Source organism: Desmodus rotundus, chromosome 10 (genome assembly GCF_022682495.2).
Source record: "Desmodus rotundus isolate HL8 chromosome 10, HLdesRot8A.1, whole genome shotgun sequence".
Classification (NCBI taxonomy): Eukaryota; Metazoa; Chordata; class Mammalia; order Chiroptera; family Phyllostomidae; genus Desmodus; species Desmodus rotundus.
In genome coordinates this window covers 13595241-13604998 of record NC_071396.1, presented here as the reverse complement: position 1 = coordinate 13604998, position 9758 = coordinate 13595241, and positions in this window count along the sequence as shown.

Here is a 9758-nt window from a genome sequence, read left to right as displayed (position 1 = left end):
CCCCAATATTTTTTTTTACAGATTTTATTTATTTTTAGAGAGAGGGGAAGGGAGGGAGAAAGAGAGGGAGAGAAACATCAATATGCGGTTACCTCTTGTGCACTCCCTACTAGGGACCTGGTGGACAACCCAGGCTTGTTCCTGGACTGGGAATCAAACCAGAGACCCTTTGGCTTGCAGGCCAGCACTCAATCCACTGAGCTACATTAGCCAGGGCTGCCCCAATATTAATTTGAAATTTGGAAATATACACATGTAAACTTACTCCCATAGGCCAGAATGATTTAACTGATTAATATATATATACGTTTCTAAGTTTCTTTTGGATAGCTTTTGAGAACCATATATATTACCACACAGGCATGTGTAAAGATGAAATGATTTTAATTGAAATTAATGGACTGTGCACAGTACCAGTATTCTCAGTTAAAGTTAATGGAGGTGGATGGTATAGCACCCAAAATAGGAAATTTCAGACAGTGTCAAAAACTCATTTTAGCCTTTGGTTATCACGTCCTGGAGCTTGTAAACAAGTCACAAACTAGAATTTGAATTTTTCAAACCCTTTGTCCTTGTTCAACAGTGGGAAGAGAGCTACAGGGGGCTTAACCTGTTCACAAAATGGGTAATTAGCCCCTTAATGGATGAGAGTTAAGTATAATTATTATGATGGTCCTTTAAATTTTTATGTTCTTAAATACTACGTACATTTTTAAATATTTGATGATATAACAACACTTTCCATTTAACTGGAAAGAACAGAACTATGAAAAAAAATAAAGCTTATGTATGTAAAAAACTATTTAAAATCATTCTTGGTAGGTTAAATCAGTTGTAATAAAAGACACGAAATATAGAAAGTCCCATGGCTTTATCTCCAAGAGCTTTGCGGGCCTGTTGAGCTTAATGAAGCCTGGAGATCTCAGTCTGCTCATTTTACAGCTCCAGGCATCGAGACCCTTCCTCCCACCCCAGGGCTCCTTCCGCACACCAGGCCTCCTTAGACATTCGAAAGAAAAACAGTTTTCGTAAATACTCAAAGAGCCATTGCCTCACTGTTTGTTCTTTTTGTCAGGGGGTGAAATCTTCCATTTAAATATTTCACCACTTGAAAGTACATAAAATGACAATTGTACTCATTTGATTGCAGCTTATGCTTCCAGTGCTATCACGATGATCGTGTTTTACAGAGACCAGTAAAAGTATAGATCACTTCTAAATTGGCAATGGGCCTTTAAGGAACTCGAAATTCCCCCTGTTTGAAATGCAGAGACTACCAAGACTACAGAGTGGAAGAGGGGACAAATTAATTTTCAGTAGCAAAAAGGGATCGACTAATTACCTGTGAGTAACAGATCAATGAGAGTCCATTACAAAGTGAGGGGGCTCAGAATATATGGTTTACACTTTGAGGCTGAAGCAAAGGCATCGCCTAAGGGCTATTGTTTGGCACACAATCCAGCAAATATTTCTTGAGCCCCTTCTTTAAGACAGGCACGGGAATACTAGGGCCGCAGCGGTGAAATATGCAATGGAGCCTGCACTCTCTTAGGGAGAGTTAGTCAACAAATAAAAATAATTGGTTACAAGTACTACAGAGAAATAGGAATCAGGAGAGAGGTAGGGTGTCCTGTAGTGGGGGGGGGGGGGAGTTTTCAGCTATAAATGGGGTGGTCAGGGAAGTCTAAGAAAAGAGATAACATTTGAGCAAAATATCTATAAGTGGGCCGAATAGTAAATATAGATTCCTGAGGGGAAAGATGGGAAGTGAGAACAGAGAATTAAGCAAAAGGAGGGGAGGTACAGATTGCCAGCCACCTTGCAGGTGGTTTTGTAAGGACTTTAGCTTTGCCGCCATGAGAAGGGGGGCATTGAAAGCTTAGTAGCAGTGAAGTGGCATGAACTGATAGGAATGCTAAATTCAAAAGACTCAAGATACTATTCCATTTAACTCTACTTTTTAATATAACACAAACAAGCCCAATAGAAATTAATAAAAGAAGCAAGAAATATGCTGAGATACATTTTCAAACCTTCTTTCAAAGATGCAAGAAGTACAGCTACCTCCAAATTATTATGTATTAAAAGTACCTTTTCAAATAGACGACCAGGAAAGCCCAATGAGAAGGGAGAACGTATCAAGTTCAGGTTAAAAATGCAAGCTGAAAAAATCAGACCTGCTTTGAAGTCCCAGCTACACCACACGGTAGCTGTGTGATCTTGAACCAGCTACTCATCTCTCTATGCCTGAGTTTACACATATGTAAAATGATATATATAAAACCTGCCCCATGAGGTTGTTGGGAAAATTCAGGCAGGGGATGGATGTAAACCCAGGGTACAGGGCTGGATACACAGGAAGAGCTCAATAAATAGTCGTCATCATTGGATACACTAAGCCAGTTCATGAATTTAAGAAAATCTATGATTCTGTTATTAATAGCTATTTAGGAAATCGTCATCACCTGTTTTGTAAGTTATCAATGAGTTGTTTGCGGTAAGATGCCAGTCTGGGAAAAAGTGAACGTGAAGTCTACACAGGAGCGTGCAGACTTTTAATTCTAGGCCCAGCGCTGTCCTCTCGAGCCCGCTGTGTGGCCTTTGGCGAATTGGACGCCCTCTCTGGATGTCAGCGGCGCCATCTGTACATGCAGCAAAGCAGACCGATTTGTAGGGTCCCTTCACTGACAACTGTCTGTGAATTTCTTCTTCGCTGACCCCATGGTGTGAATGAGGGGGCAAAGGGGAGGCACCGACAAAATGTTAAGGGATCATTAGTCACATTTAGATTTTACTTGTTATATTTAAAACTTTGCATTAGAGTCCCAAACCATTTTACAATGAATTAGCAGACATGCAATTTGAACAGTGTGCCAAACTTTTTGAATTTTAAATGGTACAAAATGCTCCCAGTTTACATGAAAATTGAGTACCACAACGGGCTGAAAGTTTTGAAGTAAATGGTTTCTATTTGAATCATCTTATCATTGATGTTATGAGTCTCTGTCTTCGTATAAATTATGTAACTTCTGTAGAATAAGATGTACCCATTAGAAAGTTGCAGGGAAACTAGAATCGTGGTTAATAGTAAGATATCAGGGCTTTTTTTTTTTTTTAAGATTTTATCTATTTCTTTTTAGAGAGATGGGAAAGGAGGGAGAAAGAGAAGGACAGAAACATCAATGTGTGAGGGATACATCAATCATTTGCTTCTTGCACGCCCCCAACTGGGGACCTGGCCTGCAACCCAGGCATATGCCGTGACTAGGAACTGAACCAGCGATCTTTTGGTTAGCAGATCAGCACTCAGTCCACTGAGTCTCACCAGCCAGGGCAGGGCTTTTCTGATAACTAAAATATTAACCAGGTGAAGACTGATGGTATTTACCAAAACACAAAGGCAGGTTGAGTGATGAGCAGTTTATGAAGTCTATACTATTACCCATTACCAATGCCTGGCCGGTATCACAGACCCTGATAGAAAAGCATGAAGGAAATATTTAGACCATCCTGCACGAGAATGAGATGGAAGTGATCACGGCCTCCTAAGCCCTCTCCTTCCACATGCACCCTCGGAGCTAGTCTGAGTTCCTGCAGAGCAGGGAGCAGGGCGGACTCGGCACTTCCGGCACCTGTGCAGCGTCTTTTGTCCACGTTCTCCGAGACAACGGCAGTGTGTGGGGAACAAGAAGCTCAGTAATGAATAACATCCTCTACAAACATGTGAAATGTGCCACAACCCTGATGCACACTGAATAATTCTTCATTGTAAGAGAGAGTTCTCCAAAAATCAAGTAGAAGCTGTGATAATAAAATTTCATCTCCAGAGTCTTCTTGACATAGCACCTGCAAAATAAATATGTAAATAAATAACAAGTAATTTCACACTCATCTTAAGAGTAGCCATGCCCAAGTCTGTGTAGTTTATTTCTCTAATGTTCCATGTCTCCAAATCCATTTCCCTGTTGGATAGTTAGAACACAAAGGTAGGGACTTCATATTCTCCGTTACTCCTATCAATATTGCTAAGTACCAGATGCTTCATAAATATTTTTGAGTTTATTTAGAAGGTGATATTAAACTATTAAGAAAGTCTTCCAGCTCCAGATATAAGCACCCTCAAAAAGTGTCATCTGGGATCCATCAGTGGACTGTGATTTGGAAAAACACATAGTGATGACATAGGTAATTATAGCCGGCGCTCACCAGTACAGTGGCCCCTAAGCCATAGGTAGCTAACTATTCAAATTAAATGGAAAGCTGGTCCCACTAATTAGAGTAAAAGCGTGTGTTTATGTGTATCTATATCATAGTTTTACAGACACCTACACACATGGTCAATTCCCAATTCATCTATTTCTCTGCTTGACAAATGCTGATTGCACACCTGTTAGGTACCAAGCACTATACCATAGGCAGGGAAAACAGATATGAATGACACAGTCCCAGACATGCAGGAGCTTGCAGTTTGGAGAAGAAGTAAACTATCACCAGGAGGCTACTGGGGCACTAGTGTGGCCACCTGGGGAACCAGCCACTTTGACCATCTGCTGAGCCATTGTCAGCAGGGGGTCCATGGTGTAGGTTGGTCCACACACTTGCCCACCCATGAACACTCACAGAGGCAAAACCAGAACAAAACAAAGCCTCGCATACGCGCTTAAGAAGCCAGTGTACGACATTTGCAAGTAAACAGTAATTAGCTAGGATGATATTATATCATTATTCTACGTACAGAACTGCCAATCATTTGCACACTTCTGCCAGCTGGCAAGTCCTTCATTAAAAGCTGTCAGGAATGTAAATCATCGGGGTGTAACATATAGCATGGTGACTACAATAAATAATACCGCATTGTATATTTGGAAGTTGTTAACAGGTTCACATCACAAAAAATTATTGTGGTGATCATTTCACAATGTATACAAATCTTGAATCATTATGTCTCACACCCGAAATTAATATAGCATATGTCAGTTACATCTCAGTTTTTTTAAAAGTTGTTAGGGGTCTAAGGGGAGAAAGTCCAACAAAGTACCTCCTGCGTTGTCCTAATTGCCTAGGCACTGCGTATATTCTGTGTCTACATAACCTTTCCTTCGCTTTCCTGCTTTCACTTCGCTCTATCCAAGCACATTTGTGATGGGCTGTCTTTTCACACTGCTGTGTTTTGTCCTGATTCATTTATTTGTGCTATTAACTGCCAATGATTGAGTGCCTGCTAAGGACCAGCTACTGTGCTAGGCATTTTGTACCAAACATCTCTAATCTTCATAGCAATCTCACAAGGTAGGAGGTATTAGTCTTGATTTATAAACATGGAAACTGAGGATCAGAGGGGTGAAGGAGCTACACCAGGCTTAATATGTGGTAAAGCTAAAATGTCAGATCATAGTTGCCTGACTCCCATGCCAAGCTCCTTCTCCTGCACCAACAAATTTGCATCATTAGGTTCAAAGTCAAAACTGACACGCTCTGTTCCAGCAAGATTTTGTAGAATATAGTACAGGAGAAAGAGACAGGCAAACCAACAACTCTATTATCAGAGTAACATGTGCTCTGACAGAGGCGCGCATTTAGTTTGGGGAACAGAGCAATGGGCTTCTTGGGGAAAAGGCACTGAGCTGAGTCTCCCAGTGAGCGGGGCTGAGAGAGAGGGAAGCCCACTCCAGACCAGGGAACAGCCTCTGCGAAGGCGTGTTTATGAGAATCACTCTCATAGCTGCAATTCAGTATGGCTGGAGTGTAAAGTTTGGGGGGCAGGAACAGGGGTAGGGGTAAGGGTAGAGAGTGGTTATAGGAAGCCAAGACGCAGATTTAAAAGGACCCAGCTGAGTGAAGAAGTTGGAGCTTCATCCACTGATAAAAAAAGTGAGGACCAGTCACCAAAGAATTTTAAGCTAAGAGATGGCATGATCAGGTCTGAATTTTAGAAAGATCACATGAGCAGAAGAGTGTTGCAAGCTCGTCCGCCTCCAAGTTCTAGCAGGAACTATAAATGAGTGAAGGGCCAGATGTAAGAAGAACTTCATTCATGATGCTACATGGCAAGGGTTACTTGGTCTCAGGTCAGGAGCTCCCGGGGAATGATGGAGATTTCAGAGAATTGGAGCAAAGGCCCCTACTCAGAGGGGCAACCACCTATGGCCTTGTGGGAATGGGACCCGGGATTGTTGAACTTTCCCCATTAGATTTTTTTTCTCTTTTTGAAATTTATTTTTCAATTACAGTTGACATACACTATTATATTAGCTCCAGGTGTGCAACATAGTGATTAGACATTCACATGCCTGGTAAAGTGATCACCCAACATCCCTAATTACCGATCTGACACCTAGCTATTATAATATTATTGACTATATTCCCTATGCTGTACTGTACACCCCTGAGGCTTTCCCGTTTTTTAAGGGAAGTGATCTTCATTTTTATATGACTTCTCCTAAATTTTAGGAATGGCCAACACTAAATAGGCCAAAATAACTGTGTCTTTGGCCGTTGGCTCTTGAGTCCTGGACTGGAGGGCTTGACCCGGGGTGGGCAGGAAGACTGGTTAGGAGGCCATTGGGGTGAAACAGGTGAGAAATGATGAAGGTCGCTCGGACCCAGGTCAAGTGGGTCCATTCAGTCTTGAGAAGGGGAGCGGGGCTGTGAGGAAAATCACTGAAGATTCTTAGGGTTTTCTTTGACCCCGGAGATGTTCCTGTGGACTCTGACAGGACCACGCGGGCTTGGCAAATCACAACTGTTTGGGTTAATTTTCTAGACAGAGCTGATGTTATGTTCTTGGCCTCGCCTGAGAGGCATTCAGGACAAGTGACGTGTGGAATACGTGAACCTCTATAGCTTGACCGATGGCTCTCCTCCTATCCAGCCACCAGGTGACTTAGGCAAAGTTGCTTCCCTCTCTCAACTTCAGCCTCTGAACTTGTGAAATGGTCACGTCCCATCTAACTGACCGTGAGGGGTAAGAATCGCATATGTGAAAATAGGAAACCATAAAATGCTATACAAATGTATGGGATTCGTATCATTATCACTTATCAAACATAGACATTGGGAGAAGGGGAAGTTATTATCTACTTACCTTAATCTGAAATTGAGAGGGAACAGTGTTTATTGAAAGACTTTACAATATAAGTTTGAAAGCTCCAGGAATGAACTAGTTGCATTGGCTTAGTAAGGGACACCCCTTTTCATTAGGAGCCCAGACTACGCTCAGTTCACCTTTTTCCTGGAGTAGCAAAGTCATGTGGAACAAATGGCCTAGAGAGGTTTTTGACTCTTGAATGCCTACCTGTGAACGAGGTTCACAGCCACCATTATTGCCAGAGGAAAAAGATAACCTGGTGCCTTATTCACATTACTTCTGCCGAAGCTTTGTTATTATTAGGAAAAATAATTTTTAACAAAGCACAAGTGCCCAGGCATGAATAAAGAGCGCGGTGCTTCAGGATGTGAGGAGAAAGCCATTGAATGAATGCCCATCAGGGGAAACAGGCTTCTTTTCTGTCATGGCAATGGATTGGCCCTGCCATCCACTGTGACCAAGATTGCTCAGGGATCCATGCGGTGACATTAAGGCACTGTCAGCTGACAACAGCAAGGCACAAGGGTGCAGAGTCGAGTGTCACCTTGGGGGTGCTCACCTCTCCATGTCTTCCTCTCCGGAAACAACTTTTCAACCTGGCCTTTATTTCCTAAGCACTCAAGCAGCCCAGCCGTCCTACAGCAGATGAGTTAGAAACAAATTAGCTCTCGAATCATGATTGATAATATTGCCTAGGCAAGCCAATTAGGCATTTTGCAACCAGATTCTTAATTTACGTTTGTCCAGAAGGAACTGGGGGAGTTCACTTCCGTGCCGTCAAGGCAAGCTGGAAAGGGAGGCCAGTTGTGTCTTAGGTCCCCACTATGTATCTTTCTGAAAGATGGTATACTTTCTTCCCATCCTAGCAGAGGTTTGATGGGCCCCAAGAAGAAACTAATTTCCAGTTTTTTTCTTCATCAGATCTTGAGTCGGGTCATACCATTTACTTAAAGGTGAGTTCCTAGAACAGGCATTTCACACATAAATGCCGACAAATTTTGTACAAAAGAATTTACATTTATATAATGTAAACACTACGATATTTCTGTCACAGGTGGTTCGAAGCTGTACTTGCCAGGAGCACGATGATAAAATGCTGTAGAGAAGTGGGTCCGTCATTGACACTTTCCCTGGAGTGAAGGATCTTTCAAGGCCCTGCTAAAGGCTCTTCAGTGGCTTCCCACTGCCCTGGGGATAGAGACCCACCCTGGGCCCCCCAGGAGGTGGCTCCTGCAGCCTCTCCAGGCTTACTTCGGGTTTCTTTGTGCTTCAGGAGCCCGTTGGAGTGGGGGGAGGGGGACCCATCTGTTCCCAGGGCCTGCCTCGGTGTCGGTCCCTGTGCTGGAAATACTCTTTGCCACCACCCCCAACTCAACTTCAGGTCTCAAGGTAACCCTGGTGCCCTGACCCAGCTACATCCCGCAGATGGAGTCTTCCTACCTCCAGGAGCGTTGTCTGTGCCAAGTGCCTGCTGTCGAGGCAGCAGTGAGCAAACCCTAGCTCTTCACCTGTGGTTCTTGGTCTGCCTGCCTCCCTCCCCAGACTGTATTCTCAGGAGGGCAGAACGCACCTATGTGTTCATTCATTCTGTAACCCAGACCTCCCACAATGTGGAGAATCACTCCGAGTCATAGGTGCTCATTAAACAGTTGTTGATTGAAGGAATATATAAAAATCTGTTGAATGGGGAGTTTTTGTGTAATGGGGACAGAGTTTCTGTTTGGGATGATGAAAAACTTCTGGAGATGGGTGGGGGGATGGTCCCACGACAATGTGAACATACTCAATGCCACTGAACTGCATACGTAAAATGGTTCAGTGGTAAATTTTATGTTATAGATAGTTCACCACAATAAAAATTTTTGGGGGGTGAATGCACAAACAGTTCAGTGTTTTTTGTACCAGGTCCTATTCAGCTCCAATATTTCAATTCAGTAGATATTCATAGAGTGCTTACTCTGGGTAAGACGTAAAGGTGCACCCTTAGATTTATAAAGTATAAAACACACTCAATATTCAATCCCAACCACCCTTGGTGTGTAAAATGTGTTTCAACTAGACAGACTGGTCTTATTTATCTTTATATCCCAGGCGGCTAGTACTTATGCGCTCAGTTAACGTTTGCTAAATCAAAATAAGACATCGACAGTAATATAGTATTTGTTTAGGGCTTTCTCCATGTATTACACAAGACATCCACAAACCGTTTCTCCTGTTATTGGAGAGTCTCCTTCTCTCTCATCCTTTCTTCTCTTTCCCCTTTCCTTCAGGTCAACAGCCATTTCTACCCGACTTCCTGTCGCCACACTCCACACAGCTTCCTCAATTTCTTTTCTGGGGTTTACCAACTCTTTTCAACTGTTCATTTCTAGCTCTTCTTTGTCCCACATGTCTAGGCAAATTCTGCTATTTTTATGTCTTGACAACATCCAAGTCTCAGAAAAGAGTTACCCTTGAGTCTGAGGTGGTATACTGGGGACAGGCCAGCTCAGCAGAAGGTGCACGAGACACCATGTCCCAGAATCCCGAGAACTTGCTGCCTGTCACAAAACCTTCTGGGCATCCTTGAGAGTAGGTATTACACACCTCACTTCAAAAGGGAACCACACACCATTTGTCCACTGTCTGGTTTGAATGGTGGTGGTCATGTTTTCTCATTTCTTCTTTTATT